A 16,315-nucleotide genomic window follows, 5' to 3' on the forward strand; every position below is an offset into this window, starting at 1 on the left:
GAAAGAGTCCATGAACAAGTATTTCTCTGAGACAAATAAATAAATAAATAAATAAATAAATAAATAAATAAATGGACAGGGAAGCAGAGATCCTTTCAGCCAACTTGTGACTTGTGACCTAAACTCTCAGCAAGAATATACACTTTATGAAAGCATTGCTCTCTGGCAACTTCACAGCAATAACACTGTCATAGTGCAAAAAGCAGTGCAAAGCCTGTCATTCATATTTACATATCTATGCCAGTCTGGGTTTTGGCAATATTGTGATGCACAGAGTAAAGAAACGGCCTTGATATGTAGTGTCAGCTCTCTTTAATCCATTTCCCCAAATGCTGTCACATCCTATTTGATCATTAATCAATGAGACAGATAGTAGACTTTCTCCCATAATATCTAAAGCCTATTTTTTAAATAATAAAACACACACAGATAATATATATAAAAGAGAGTGAAAAGTGTGCAAACACATACAAGATTTAGGTCTTGATAGTTACTTTCCTCTTCCCAATAGTTTATGGTTGTTTGCTATTAAAATTCAGTAAGCCTGACCAGGAAGTGGCTCAGTGGGATGACCTGGGACACTAAAGAGTCAGGTTTGAAACCCTGAGGTCCCTGGCTTGAGCATGGGCTCATCCGGCTTGAGTGTGGGATCATAGATATGACCCATGGTTGCTGGCTTGAGCACAGAGGCTGCTGACATGAGCCCAAAGTCTCTAGTTTGAGCAAGGGGTCATTGGCTCAGCTGGAGTCCCCTGGTCAAGGCACATATGAGAAAGCAATCAATGAACAACTAAAGTACTGCAACTATTAGTGGATGCTTTTCATTTCTCTCCCTTCCTGCCTGTCCCCCCCCAACTTCTCTCCAAACTAACTAACTAAATAAATATTCAATGAAAAAATATTAGAAGTGCTTCTTCAGGTTAAAGACTCTGTGTGCTCTCTCTTATCTCTTTTCACACTTTTGTGTTTTCTTCTATGGGATGGGCTTCTCCTTTTAGAGAAAGCAGTTTCATTAGAGTTTCTAATAGGGAATCCGGATGGAAGGAGTAAAAAGGTGGGAATGATCAGATGAAGGGCAGCATGGTGGGTGGAGGGAGGAGGGTGGAGGGGGTGATAGCTTGGGAAAACTGTCTTTACAGGGAAGGAGTTAAGACAAAACTGCCATATGTCATAGGGTGCAGCATCTATTATTTTATGACAAGACAATGTGAGAATGTTACTAGCGAAAGTGGAAGAAACTAGTTCTAAAGGTGGGATTGGAGATTCAAGAGAAATTATGTGCCTGACCTGGTGGTGGCGCAGTGGGTAGAACATTGGACTGGGATGCAGAGGACCCACGTTTGAAACCCCAGGCCGCCGGCTTGAGCATGGGCTCACCAGCTTGAACAAGGGGTTGCTGGCTTGAGCATGGGATCATAGACGTGACCTCATGGTCGCTGGCTTGAGCTCAAAGTTGCTGGCTTGCAGCCCAAGGTTGCTGGCTTGAGCTCAAGGTTGCTGGCTAGAGCAAGGGGTCACATGCTCTGCTGTAGGCCCCTGGGGCAAGGCACATATGAAAAAGCAGTCAATGAACAACTAAGGCCCCACAATGAAGAATTGATATTTCTCATCTCCCTTCCTGTCTGTCCCTCTTTGTCTCTGTCAAAAAAGAAAAAGAAATTGTATGCGAGAAAAAGTGCATACAATTGACTATGTTTCATAGGAAATCAGGATTTTAATAGGACATAGACCAGAGAAATGCTATCACAGTTACTTCAGTGGATAGCAATATGTTCAGTTTTTGAAGATACCCCTTCCAGCCCAAATCGTCCAACCCTGATGCCTAAAGAGCCCACGAAGCACTCCCAGCGCTGTTTCTCTAACAATTCCTATTACAGTTAGTGTTTTCTGGATATTTCCCCCTGAAGATGGTGATGGTGGAAAGGTCTTGAGATCCTTCTGAAATTTCCTTGTTCTTTTTACAGAAAAAAAAAAGGTCTTTGTAAATATTTAAATTGACCCATTCTTCCCAGCAAATTTGCTTTCAGGTTAATCTGCACCTGGGCAATGGCTGGGAACAGTTTAATGGTGAGAGAGTTTAAGGGGATGGGAAGGGTTGTAGTGAGGTGGGTCTTCCAGCAACCGATCCTTTCAATCAAGGAGCCCAAGTGTATTTCCGCCTGAGAAGTTTTAGCTCCAGAGTGTCAGGGACGGCGGAGAGCAGATACACAGTCCTGTAGGCTTACTGACAAGCTGAACGACGGCTGGGACAGGGGCTTGGCAGCGCCTCCCGGGAGGCCGCCAGGTTGCAGTTCCCACATGAATCCCTTTTCTCACGGTACTCGCAGCGGCCACGCTGCAGGCCGCGAGCGCTGGGGCCATTTCGGGACACCCTTGCGAACCCCGGCCGGTCCAGCTCCGCAAGCCTTGGAGGGCGGGGACGCTTTTATGGCGCTTAGGCCTCGGTATGACGGGTCAGGGTCTCCACCGCGGTGATCTCTGGAACCGAGGTTCCCATGGGGCCGAACCAGGCGTGAGCCCAGGCATAGGGACCCGGCGCGCCACGCGTCCGCGCGCCGAACCCGCGGCTCTCCCAGCAGTGCAGAAAGGGGTGCTCGGCGGTGGGAGAGCCGGCTTCCCGCAGCTCCACTCCCGCGTGGCCAGCCAGCCAGCTAGCCAGCCGGGGGCGGGGAGCCCGGAGCGCCGCCCCGCCAGCGCGCCCCGCCCGTGGGAGAGGAGGGGCTGCGGCGCGACCGACCACTGGAGGCGCAGCACCGACGCCACCGCCGCTGTCGGTGCTGGAGACCGCGGCTCCGCTGCTCAGCCGGCCCGCGCGCCCGTCCGTCCGCCCGCCGGGGCGGTCTCCGGTCTCTCGCTGCTGCCGCTGCAGGATCAGCGGCGTCGCCTTCCAGGTAGGTGTCCTAGTTGCACAGGGTACCCTTGGAGCGGATATGACGGTACCCGCAGGGGCCCGGGGACATTGTGCACGTTCGGAGGGCCGAGGACCCTGAGGGGCGCGCGGGTGGGCAGCGCGGCTTCGGGCCCTTGAGGCATCGTAGTCCTCGGGGGGTTCCCCTGACTGTAAACCCCGGCGGTCGGGAGTCGGGGGTCGCGGTGCTAGTTCGGCCTGGCGGCCGAGGTGGGAGGGGGCGTTGGGTCATGATCCCCACTCGCCGTCCTCCCTTCCCCCTCGTTGTCGGGGAATTCCGGCCGCCTGGTTCTGCTGCACGCAGCCCCCCGCGCAGGCTGCTAGGGAATGAAGCTGGAGCCCGCGGAGGGACTGATGTAATTGTCAGCGGAGAACGGCACCGCGCGGATGAGAGCGCCCGCTCCCGCGCCGGCTCCAGCTAACGCCTACGCCGCACCTTTCAGGGAATCGGGGTAGCGGGGAAGAGCGGCCGGGGAAGTTGTGCATTTGGTTTTATTGTGCGCGTGCACTGCGGACTGCCCCCGCGGGGCACCCCTGCCACCCGCTGCTGGCGCCCTTGCAGCCTTCCCTGCAGCCTTCGTCCGCCCCGGCCAGGGCCCAATCTGCGTTCCCTGGTTCAGACTGGGACAGCGTTTACATTGCAGTCAAGACGTGCTTCCCCTGCAACCAGCCGGCAACTGCCCGCAGATCGTGTCGCCCGGGTATCGGGGGTGGGGTGGGGGTGGGGGATCGGAGACTTGGAGAGGAAGCTGGGAAGAAGTAATGACAGCAGCAGATTTTTTAAAAGCCTCTTTTGTGTATAGCCACATCCGCACGACACCTTTTGAGCTTTTTTTTTTTTTTTAAAGTTATGACCTATACAGATTTTGTGGCAATTCTGTGATATACCTGAACGGTAGCTTCAACAGAGACCTAAAGCTGGGAAGAACATTACATAATGGGCATGAAGCAAATGACAGGAAACTAAGTGAACCCATTGGGTTGCCAGATGATTATTTCTCCCGGGCGCAAAAGTCCTATTGGCTTTTTTCTCTATTAAAATTTCCGTTTTAAATGTCGCTGGACTAGTTTTAGCATTGTATGTCGTATTTAGTTGTGATCTTTTTTCAAATAAAATATTTTTTCTTGAACGTCTTTTCTTAAATTTAAAAGCGGCATGCTAATAGATGGCAATATATCGTACAACTAGTTAAATGTGCTCTTTCTTCAAAGGTAAATTTGAAAAATATTCCATCTTAATATCCTTAACTTTGTTTTCCTCTTGGCTGTAATCCCCAGCCCCCCGCCCATTGTTTTTGGAAGCATTAATACAGTTTTAGGTACTGCAAGCTCAGTGTTGATATTCCTATGGAATGCTACAGCATTGCAGATACAAAGACTAATAATAAATGAAACAGAAGACCTCACAGTAACTCAGAGTGAGCGGAGTTCCCAAGGTCGAAGGGAAGCTGCAGCGTAATTCGGCTATAATCATATACGGAGACTATGCATATCCCTCATTGGGTTATAAGGAAGGCCTTGATTGATGGAATATTATTCCTAGTACTCTTTTACCCCAAATTTCATGTTTCCCCCTAAACCTAATTTTTTTTCTCAAAGTAGAAACAATGTTTTGAAATTTAAATCTTGCTTTTGGAAAGTTAAAAAATCTTGGTTTTGCTCATATTTTCAGTTTTGATGAGATAACTCAATTATATACTCAGTGATGCACTTCTTTTGGGATATCTCAGTTTCAAATGATGATGGTTTATCAGATGTCCCTTGGTTATAGTACAGTATGATTCTGTTGGACTTTTACAGGATTGCGTAGTATAAGTTTTCTTGTCTCTAAACTACTCTATGTTAACTTTACTACAAGAAGAAAGGTAAAGTACTTCCAGGATGAAATATTTGTGGTTGGAGACCTGTATGACCACTGCAGAAATAGAATTAGATTAATGTGAAAGTAAATAAAGGTTTTGTGCAATTTTATTCAGGAAACTGTTGGATAAGGAGAAGATTTAGATTTTGTAAAAATTACTAGGTTAGGTAGCCTTCAGAAATCAGTCAGTGGATAATTACTTATTGAGCACCATTTGTTCAAGGCATATGGGAAATACCGGTAAGAATAAAACAATGTCCTTGCCTTCAAGAGTTTGTCTTCTACTTTGGGAGGCCAAGGCATGAATTCTCAATATAAGAATCTTTCTTTTCTCTCTCTCCTTCTCTCTCTCCCTCTCTCCCTCTCTCCCTCTCTCTCTCTCTCTCTCCCCCTCCCCCTCCCTCCTTCCCTCCCTCCTTCCTTCCCTCCCTCCCCTCCCTTCCTCCCTCCCTCTCTCTCTCTCTCTCTTTCTTTCTTTCTTTCTTTCTCTTCTTTTCCTCTCTCTCTCTCTCTCTTCCTCCCTCCCTCCTGCCCTCCTTCCTTTTTTTTTTACTGCAAATGTTTAGTAATAATTACAATTTTTAAGCTTGTTTTTAATCTTAAAAAAAGGTCTTATACTGTCTGTTGTATTCTTCAAATTTTCCCCCATCTACATTATGTCATTAAGATTCATCCGTTATGTGTCTGTAACAAAATATTTCCCTGTTCTCCTGCCAATGACCTTTTTCTGTTTTCGTTTCATTTAAAAATATTGCAAAGTGCTGCTTTGATCATTCATGTTTCTTGGGTCACATGTGCAAGTATTTCTCATGAGTAAGTTCCTAGGTATAGAATTTTTGATTTGTAGGGCATGTGAATATTCAACTTACCAGGTACTACCAAATTATTATCCAAAATTGTTGCATCAGTTTACATGAGCCAGGGAAACAAGCAAACACAAATCATCAAATACAATCAAGCATTTATATGTGTGTTGAAATACACATACATTTTTTTTTTAAAGGAAGGGAATGATGAACTTAAAACTTAGAGTAATACTTATCTTTTGGGAGGACTACATAGGTGAATGTAAGTTATTGGTAATGATATAGTACTCAGGTTTGGTGGTAAGTTCTTGGTAATCATTATTATTTTTTATTTTTTATGTGAGAGATTGAGGGGGCGGGGACAGACAGGAACAGACAGACAGGAAAGGAGAGTGATGAAAAGCATCAACTTGTAGTTGTGGCACTTTAGTTCATTGATTGTTTTCTCATATGTGCCTTGACCTGGGGGTGGGAGAGGCTTCAGCCTAGCCAGTGACCTTGGGCTTCAAGCCAGTGACCTTTGGGCTCAAGCCAGTGACCGTGGGGTCATGTCTGTGATTCCATGCTCAATCTGGCAACCTCAGGGTTTCGACTTGGGTCATCAGTGTCCCAGGCTGACACTCTATCCACGGTGCCACCACCTGGTCAGGCAAGTTCCTGGTAATCATTTTATTTTTTAAAAAGGGGGGTGGGTTATGCATGGATCAGTGATAATTTCAAAGTTCTAAGGAAAAAGAAATAAGGACCATGCAGAGTCTTCCTAAGGCTGAACAAGGTACTGTACCAAAAGACCCACAGGTGACAGTTGAGGAATAAGGAAGGAGTCCCTGTGTGTAGGCATGAGTTGCTAAGAGTTCATTGTAGAGACTTGCAGAGGATGAGCAGGCCTTGCTGAGAAGAGGAAGGCCATCTCAGACAGAGGAAATGATAGGAACAGATGTGGAGGGAGCCATATGAAACTGTCCAACAGGGAACCACTCAAAGGGTTCATAAAACCATCTAGAGAACTTACGAATATGGAAGGGTTAGGGTTGAGTAGAGAGATCCAAGCAGGGCCTCTAGTTAGGGGGCTGTTGTTTGAGGAGAGAATTCTCCATTTGTAGAAAACTGAAAAGGAAATCCTTCTGATATTACCAGTATCTCAGAAAAATATATAGTTAGCTGACAAAGGCAGACCTATTCAATAGAAAGGAGGCTAACCCAAGTAGCTTCATATCCAGGACTATCTGAGCGATAACTGGATTAGAGAGAGCGTTAAGTATTTCGCCTGACCCGTGGTGGCGCAGTGGATGGCATGCTGATCTGCAATGCTGAGGTCTCCAGTTCGAAACCCTGGGCTTGCCCGGTCAAGGCACATATGACAAGCAATCAATGAACAGCTAGAGTGAAGCAACTGCTTCTTGTCCCCACCCTTCCTTTGTAACATCAATAAATAAAATCATAAAAAAAAAGTATTTAACTTAACTCTTAAACTTAAAATAAATTTAAGTAAGTACATAAGTTTTAAAAGTAAAACACATGTAAGTAAATATTGGCAGGTTGTCATTTGAATATGTTTCACCAGTGTCATGAGACCAAGTATAAGGAATTCACGACTAAGACAAAAATTAGTGTGCTTACTTCTGCAGCACATACACTAAAATTGGAATGACGCAGAGAAGATTAGCAGGGCCCCTGCTCAAGGACAACATGCAAGTTTGTGAACTATTCCCTATTTTTTTTAAAAAGTCAAAAAAGAAAAAGACAGAAATTATCTTCTTCTTTAGATATGATGGATTTTGCTTCTCTAAGATAAGCTTATATGTCAATTTATGAAATATATGAAGAAAATACTCTAACGTTGGAAATACTCATATTCGCTTGATGTGCTAATACTTGAATGACCTTTTATGTTAGATTTATAAGAAGTTAGCAGAAAGGCGTTTTAAAAAATCTTCTATTCCAGCCTCACTCATTTTCCATTGGGAAACCTGAGGCTCAGAGGCTTCTCCAGTGACGCACTAGCCCCCACATGCAAGTATAGCTAGGAGATAATATGCCAAATAATTGACTTCTGTGGGGGGTGATAGGAAATAAAGCTCTTCACTAAATTATGGGTAGGTTCATGAGAAAATGACCCCATAGCAACCTCGGCAGTAGGATTTTAAGCTTCCTTTCTATTCCTTCTTGTGTAATTGATGTAGAAAGTGAAATCATACGTATTTTTACATTTTCTTAGGTTTTTTAGAGAAAGACTTTTGTGTTTGAGGGTATGATGAGAAGCATAAACGCCACAAATATTAGGATTTAAATTTTTTCGGTGTTTGCTATTTGATACCCATAACTGACTTTTAACTCTATAATAGACAGGAAAGGATACAGACAAATTAAATTATCTTGTGCTACCTACTTTTCTGTCTCTTTTTCTTTTTATTCCTCTTCCCTATACTAATAGGAGAGAAAATCAAAGTGTAGAGGGCATTGAGTCGGAAGTAGAACATTAACTTTCACCGTTTATCTTGCACCCTATCACGGCAGTTCTCACTTTGGCATTGAGACTGACCCGTCCACCTTTTGAAAAGTGTGGAAATAGAAGGGAGAACAACAGCACTATGTTTTGAGAATCTTTTTTCAAAAATCGAACCTAAAATAAACCTGGCCTTAATTTTCAGCAATGGCTCTATTTTACATCTCCTCAACCAGTCCTTCAGTTTTACCATAAATTGGAAGAAGAAACCTTGATATTTTCTATATGTAATATAACTAATAAAAACTTTTTGTTAAAAAAAACATTTCTGGAGATAAAGTCTAAGGGCTGATTTTATTTTAAATTAAGATAACATTTGAGGTTTCTGTGTATCTGGAGCAGCTGGGCAAGTTTTTGCATATTCTCACACTGTAGGCAACAATCTGAACTATTTTTGTTATATGACTTCCCTGGAATAGAAAAAGTAGCACAGTTTGAATGGCAGGTTGCTTATGAAAACATTAATGAAATCCTTTTTGATCTCAGTAAACTTCAAATTGAAGCAAGAACTGTAAAAAGAGTGTGATCTCCGAAACATGAACACTCCACAAATGTGAGTGTTCATGTGAAACTCCGTGAAGAAAGCAAGGGAGAAGGAGAGAGAAAAATCGACCAGAACTCAGGGTAATGGAAAAGAAAGGTCAGGACAGGAAGTAAGTGGATAGAGCGCAGCTTGTCTTCCAGCCTCCTTTCAAAAAAGTGCCAACAGAAGAAATGAAAGCATAAATCTGAAGGCTTATGGAGACCAGATATTAAAGAGGTCTGTCTCTATACTTTAAAAAGCTTTGAAAAATTTAATCTAGAAAGGAGAAGATAAAAGGTTGATAAATTAAACTCCATGTGAGAAAAGATAGTAGGCCTGACCAGTGGTGGCGCAGTGGATAAATCGTCAACCTGGAACACTGAGGTCGCTGGTTTGAAACCCTGGGCTTGCCTGGTCAAGGCACATATGGGAGTTGATGCTTCCTGCTCCTTACCCCCTTCTCTCTCTCTCTCTCTCTCTCTCTCTTTCCTCTCTGAAATGAATAAATAAAAGCTTAAAAACAAACAGAAAAGATAGTATATGTAACAGGCGGAACATAACATCAAGAAAAAACCATTTATAACATGTGCCATAGACCAGCATTAACTCTTTAATATCCAAAGAGCTCCTGTGTACTCAACTCAGGATAAGAGAAGTGTAATTTTAAACTATAAAGTCAGTGATTTTCAACAAATGTGCTGCAAGAATTTTTTTTTTTGTATTTTTCTGAAGCTGGAAACGGGGAGAGACAGTCAGACAGACTCCCGCATGTGCCCGACCGGGATCCACCCGGCACGCCCACCAGGGGGCGATGCTCTGCCCCTCCGGGGTGTCGCTCTGCTGTGACCAGAGCCACTCTAGCGCCTGGGGCAGAGGCCAAGGAGCCATCCCCAGCGCCCGGGCCATCTTTGCTCCAATGGAGCCTCGGCTGCGGGAGGGGAAGAGAGAGACAGAGAGGAAGGAGAGGGGGAGGGGTGGAGAAGCAAATGGGCGCTTCTCCTGTGTGCCCTGGCCGGGAATCGAACCCGGGACTTCTGCACGCCAGGCTGACGCTCTACCACTGAGCCAACTGGCCAGGGCACAAGAATTTTTAAAACATGAATAACTTAACTATTTAGTCAGGGACACTGACTCTCTTTTCCCTTAGATTATCAAATTTAAAAAATGACAACAGCCAACATAACAAGAGCTGTCTGGTATGAAGGAATCAAAACTATCTGTCATGGCTTTGGACTTATGGTAGGCCCATCTTCTACCTGGGTCTCTCATAGAGAAAACTGTGGCCTTGAACCATTGTCTGGCTTCAGCCTGTAGTCTGCAGGCACTGAAGTGGGTTACCCAGTGTCGGGGGAAATTATACCTATTTTTTTTTTTGTCAGATGGGCTAAATATGTATTATATGGTGTGCCTCAGAATTTTAGTAATTAGTTTTATGTGTGCCATGAGATGAAAAAGGTTGAAAATTGCTGATGTAGTCCATTAAATTGGCAAAGATCTAGATGTGTTTTTTTTTTAAGTTTTTTTTTTTAATTTTTATTTATTTATTCATTTTAGAAAGGAGAGAGAGAGAGAGAAGAGAGAGAAAGGGGGAGGAGCAGGAAGCATCAACTCCCATAGGTGCCTTGACCAGGCAAGCCCAGGGTTTTGAACCAGCGACCTCAGCATTTCCAGGTCAACGCTTTATCCACTGCGCCACCACAGGTCAGGCAAAGATCTAGATGTTTGTTAATACCTTATGGTGGCAAGGTTTTGGGCAAAGAGGACAAGCTCATACATTCTTGGTAGGGGTACACGATGGTCCAGCAGCTATGTAGTAATTGGAAAATGTTGCTAAAATGTATAATTTACCTACATTCTTATCTCAGGGAACCTAAGAAGTTTTTCTACAGATATACTTGTAGTCACAAAATGAATTTGCACAGAGACATCCATTGCAGCATTGTCTGTAAGGACAAAAGATTTAGGGAGAGCTAAATATCCATCATCATGGGGTCAGTTACATAAATTGTAAACAGAAACAAAACCAGGTAGCCATTAAAAGGAATGAGATCATTCTATATTTGCTGATACAGAGTGATCTCTAAGATATTACAAGGGAACAAAGTCAAGGTGCAGAGTAGTATGTGGTTATGGGGCTTAATATATACGAGTTTATAGATATGAGTTTATACTTGTAACTGTTAAGTCTTTCTCTGGATCGTTAGTTACCCAAGAAACTGGTAACAGTGATTGATTGCCTCTGGGGAAGGGGCCTGGGTGGTTGGGCTGGGGATGGAAGGACACATGCTTAGTACACTCTTTACTGCTGTTTGAATTTTTAAATATGTCAGCTTATCTATTCAAAGCAAGATAATTAAAAAATTTCTTGAGTCTTACTTGTACTGATCAAGAATGTTAAGTACTTGTAACAAATAGCATTCCTTTGCAACTTCAGGTCCCTGGTAGTTGCATAAAGGCTCACCCTCGCTACTGCCCTGACAGGCTGAAGTTCAAGAGGAGGGAACATGGAAGGGGTTACCCTTTGGGATGGAGTTAGCCCACCTTGGTTCTCTGCTTTGCCCTGCCCTCGCCACTGTGCCCCCAGCTAACTGATCTTACCGGGAGGGAAATCCAAGGGACATTGATTAGGAACTGCCAGGGTGGAGATGAGAGTTCAAAGAGAACAGATGTTGAAGAAGGTGGTGGCAGAAGCCTGAGGCTGGGAGAGCGCAGAACTGGGGATGAAGAAATTGATACTCCAACTCCATCAGGTGCAGCTGACAGTGATAAAATAGATGAATATGTGACTTTATGGGTGACAGCCTTTAGATCCTCTGCTACCCCTGAGTTTTGATACAGTGTCCAGGAATCTGCATTTTTAAAAAGTGGCCTTGGGTTTGGGAGTCCATTCTTGCAATCACTGACCTCTTCCACCCCCCTTTTACTGATGAGATTAGTCCCATTTATCCCTTGAAATAGCCATTCCCTGGAATATCTTTATAGTAACTTTTAAAACCTTTTATGGTGGTCTGCTCTTAAACACAGGCCTTCATGAGAGTGATTGTTTCATTATGCCTGTGTTCTCCTAGAGCCCACGAAGGGGTACTAAACATTAGAGAAAGCCAGGGTAGCAACGTCATGGTTGATAGGTCATAACTTTGGGAAAAAGAATTATTTTCTGATAAGAATTATTTTTTTTTGTTGATGTGCTGAAGAAAAGGAAAAACTTGCTGAAGATCAGAGGTGTCGTACTACAAAATGTTCCTAGGAAGTAAAAATAATATAATTATCATCATTAATACATATTTATGCCAAGTTAATAGACATAGCCTTTCATTTGGAATTGATAGTTTTAAATCAGAAATAACACTGACAGCCTGGCAGGTGGCAGCACAGTGGATGGAGCACTGACCTGGAGCTCGGAGGTCGCTGGTTCAAAACTCTGGGCTTGCCGGCTCAAGGCACAGATGAGAAACAATCACTGAACAACTAAAGTGAAGGAACTCCTAGTTGATGCTTCTTTCTCTCTCTACTCTCTCTAAAAATCAATAAATAAAGTCTTAAAAAACAAAGAAACGACATTAGCAAAGTATAAAGGAAAGATGTTTCATCCGTCTTTCTTTCACCTTCTAGGTGTGAAGTTAGAGTTAAATATGTTTCCTATAAATTAATAAAAAAAATCCTCTGCAGTCCTTTCCTCTGTGAAAGCTCTGATATTTTAGTGGCTGTTTTCTTTTCCAAACAACTTTATTTGGCAACTAGGAGGAGTAGACCGCAACCCTGTAGTAGCGTGCCACGGGAAGCTTCAGGTATCCGAGCGAGGGGATTGGAAGAGCAAAGGTTAATAGAGGTGGCTGGGGAAAGGTCACAGACGCAGATATCACAGAAGAGCCAGCCCTGGAATGACCTTTGGGAGCTTGGCTTTGTGGTGGATATGTGTGGAAGTTTCTAGAAAACTGTTTCCATAACTTTCCAGGGCTGTTAAAATTTCAGGATGCTTTTGATCCTTAACTAGTGCATCTAGTATATCTAACTTTTGTAGAATTTGAGGAGCAGGTTTAATCTGACATGAATGAACATTTTGCTATATTTAAGAGATTTAGTAGCATATTTTAAATAAACATGATAACAATGTTGTACTAACTGCTTCTTGCCCCACATTTAACTTTCCTCCCCCATACATACCTCTGTGAAAATAGCTACTATCTGTGGCACTTTAGATCACAGTACACTTTTATCAGAGAAGCAGTTTATATTTGACAGGAAGAACCCTGGAGTAGGAACCATGGCTACTCAAGTCTGTCCCCAGCCTCCCCATGTACTAAGCAGCCCGCCCTCTAACCGCTGGGAGCCTCACTTACTAACTGAGGGCAAAACAGTGGTTATTGAAATGAGTTCTCTAACTTAACACGTAGAGAGCTATTAAGTCCTATGTAAATAGAAAGTGCAATTATAAATCATGACCTTAAACTTACATTTACCTAGAATACAAGTGGCCAGTAAACCAAAATTACTAACTACATTTTGTTTTAGATTTGTCTGACAATAACTGATTTCTTGCTAACTTACCCTGTGGTGCTGTAAAAATTCAGAAGTGCTTGGACATCAGATACAAATTTAAAATTTTAGCCCTGGCTGGTTGGCTCAGCGGTAGAGCATTGGCCTGGCGTGCGGGGGACCCGGGTTCGATTCCCGGCCAGGGCACACAGGAGAAGCGCCCATTTGCTTCTCCACCCCCCCACACACACCCCCTTCCTCTCTGTCTCTCTCTTCCCCTCCCGCAGCCAAGGCTCCATTGGAGCAAAGATGGCCCGGGCCGCTGGGGATGGCTCCTTGGCCTCTGCCCCAGGCGCTAGAGGGGCTCTGGTCTCAGCAGAGCGACGCCCCGGAGGGGCAGAGCATCGCCCCCTGGTGGGTGTGCCGGGTGGATCCCGGTTGGGCGCATGCGGGAGTCTGTCTGACTGTCTATCCCCGTTTCCAGCTTCAGAAAAATACAAAAAAAAAAAAATAAATAAATAAAAAATTAAAAAAAAAAAAAGAATACAAAATTTAAAATTTTATTACATTGTTTTTTTTAATGGTCAACATTTTAGTTCTTTCAAAAATTAGTTTATTATATAGCATGTAGCAAGTCTAAGTAGAACTCCTAATTTCAGACCAGTTGGGGGTAAAGCAGACATCAGTCACTAAGAACAGGCCAGTTCTGGCTGCTTGCTGAGGATGCTGCCTTTCCCCCTCCCAACCTGGTGGCTGTTTGTTCCCGTTGCCCTGCCACTGCTCTTTCTGCACCAGGCTCTCTCTGTTGCTCGCTCTCCCATTTCTTCCTTTGGGCACTAGCACACCACATCCTTCGTGAAACCGGCTGGCACCCCCCCCCCCCCATGGTTCTGCAGCTTTCCCTCTGCCCCTTTCCACCGTGCGTCTTCCCTTGGTTGCCTGCTTGTGTATTTTGTTCTCCCAAACAGAGAACTCGTTTGTGGGGCCAAGCCTCTTTACTCTTCCCCTCTGTCTTTAAAACTCCTGAGGAGTCCACCCTGTTGGATATCTGGTTGCTTCCCTGAGAGCACACACTTTGCTGCTCTGCAGTGCCTCATTTTTCTGACATTTTTAAGAAAATATTCCCCAGAGGTGACACCCCTGTTAAACGTGAGCCTTTCCCCCTTAATGTCAAAACTTTTTAAAAATGGAAATCTCTCTAGAATATTTTATATACTTCACTTTAAAAAAATTACCTGTAGCCTTGGCCGGGTAGCTCAATCGGTTAGTGTTGTCCCGGTATGCCAAGGTTGTGGGTTGGATCCCTGGTCGGGGCACATGCAAGAATCAACCAATAAATGCATAAATAAGTGGAACAACAAATTGATGCTTCTCTCTCTCTCTCTTCCCCTCTTTCTCTCTCTCCCCCATCCTCTCTCTCTACAACCATTAAAATAAATAAATAAAATAAATGAAAAAATGGGCATTGAGAGCTCCCTAGTGTTGCTAGTGAGTTAGGCTAAGAATACCCATCATTGTTTATGCTCCATAAAGATGGCTTTGGCTGTGGGGCAGCACTAATTTCTCCTTATCTAATAAGTTCAGAATTCTTTTTTTTAAAGATTTTATTTATTCATTTGAAAGAGGAGAGAGCGCGCGTGCACGGGAGGGGAGCAGGAAGAATCAACTCCCATATGTGCCTTGACCGAGCAAGCCCCGGGTTTTGAACCAGCGACCTCAGTATTCTAGGTCGATGCTCTATCCACTACGCCACCACAGGTCAGACCAGAACTCTTTTAACTTTTAACTGACTTGTTTTTCTTGAAGATCTTTTGCTTTCTGCTTCTATCAGTCATCAGGCTTCTACTACCTTTCCACAAGATGAGCCCTCTCTCCAGACACATACAGTGTATCCGTAAAGTCATGGTGCACTTTTGACCGGTCACAGGAAAGCATCAAAAGACGATAGAAATGTGAAATCTGCACCAAATAAAAGGAAAACCCTCCCAGTTTCTGGAGGATGATGTGGCAGCATGTGCTCATGCGCAGATGATGACATAACACTGTGTATACAGCGGAGCAGCCCACCGCCATGCCAGTCGAGATGTGGACGGTACAGAGGAAAGTTCAGGCTCGCTAAATTCGAATCCGTGACCAAAGTACAACGTGAATATCGGCGCGTTTATAATGAAGCGCCACCACATAGGAATAACATTACTCGGTGGGATAAGCAGTTGAAGGAAACTGGCAGTTTGGTGGAGAAACCCCATTCTGGTAGGCCATCAGTGACAAGTCTGTAGAGGCCATACGGATAGCTACCTAAGGAGCCTTAAAAAATGTGTGTGAGCCCACATTGAACTGCACTGTATAGATATGAAACTGGGAGAGTTTTCCTTTTATTTGGTGCAGATTTCACATTTCTATCATCTTTTGTTGCTTTCCTATGACTGGTCAAAAGTGCACCATGACTTTACGGACACACTGCAGAAAACATTGGTTCAAAAAGTAATTTTATTTCAGCCATACCTTTGAAGTACGTAGTGAGTAAGGAATGCTTCTTGACTCTCATTTTGCTGAAGCTGTTGAAGCTGTTTTTCTTTAGCTCAGAAGTTCGTTTTCCAGAGTGCCGGATAGTTAAAATAGTACCAGCCCTGGCTGGTTGGCTCAGCGGTAGAGCGTCGGCCTAGCGTGCGGAGGACCCGGGTTCGATTCCCGGCCAGGGCACATAGGAGAAGCGCCCATTTGCTTCTCCACCCCTCCGCCGCGCTTTCCTCTCTGTCTCTCTCTTCCCCTCCCGCAGCCAAGGCTCCATTGGAGCAAAGATGGCCCGGGCGCTGGGCATGGCTCTGTGGCCTCTGCCTCAGTCGCTAGAGTGGCTCTGGTCGCAATATGGCGACGCCCAGGATGGGCAGAGCATCGCCCCCCTGGGGGGCAGAGCACTGCCCCTGGTGGGCGTGCCGGGTGGATCCCGGTCGGGCGCATGTGGGAGTCTGTCTGACTGTCTCTCCCTCTTTCCAGCTTCAGAAAAATGAAAAAAAAAAAAAAAAATAGTACCAAGTCTCACTCGGTGTTAGGTAAATCTTGTATTAGACTTTGTTACTAGATTATAGGAGGGTTTATGGTGCTTCCAATATTGGAAATGAATGTTCATTCTTTAATCCTATTATTCTCAGGATCATTCATTTATTGGACAAACTATTTCTTGACTATGTACTATATGTCAGGCTCTGTGCTTTTGAAGTCAGAAAGGACCCAG

At 44.2% G+C, this 16,315-nt stretch overlaps 1 protein-coding gene and 1 non-coding gene across 5 annotated transcripts in view; both read left to right on the forward strand.

Annotated features, from left to right (window-relative positions):
* Positions 1-2,752: 2,752 nt before the first annotated feature.
* The window catches only part of OSBPL6 (oxysterol binding protein like 6), a 233,728-nt gene continuing 220,165 nt past the window's right edge, over positions 2,753-16,315 (forward strand). For all 4 annotated transcript variants that reach the window (XM_066345045.1, XM_066345046.1, XM_066345048.1 and 1 more), the window contains exon 1: positions 2,753-2,891. The gene's annotated coding sequence lies outside the window, so the exon portion shown is untranslated. The remainder of the gene's footprint in view (positions 2,892-16,315) is intronic.
* On the forward strand, positions 7,188-7,294 carry LOC136379200 (U6 spliceosomal RNA). Its single transcript, XR_010746696.1, has one exon. It is a non-coding gene; the product is annotated as a U6 spliceosomal RNA (small nuclear RNA).

This window comes from Saccopteryx leptura, chromosome 7 (assembly GCF_036850995.1).
Source record: "Saccopteryx leptura isolate mSacLep1 chromosome 7, mSacLep1_pri_phased_curated, whole genome shotgun sequence".
NCBI lineage: Eukaryota > Metazoa > Chordata > Mammalia > Chiroptera > Emballonuridae > Saccopteryx > Saccopteryx leptura.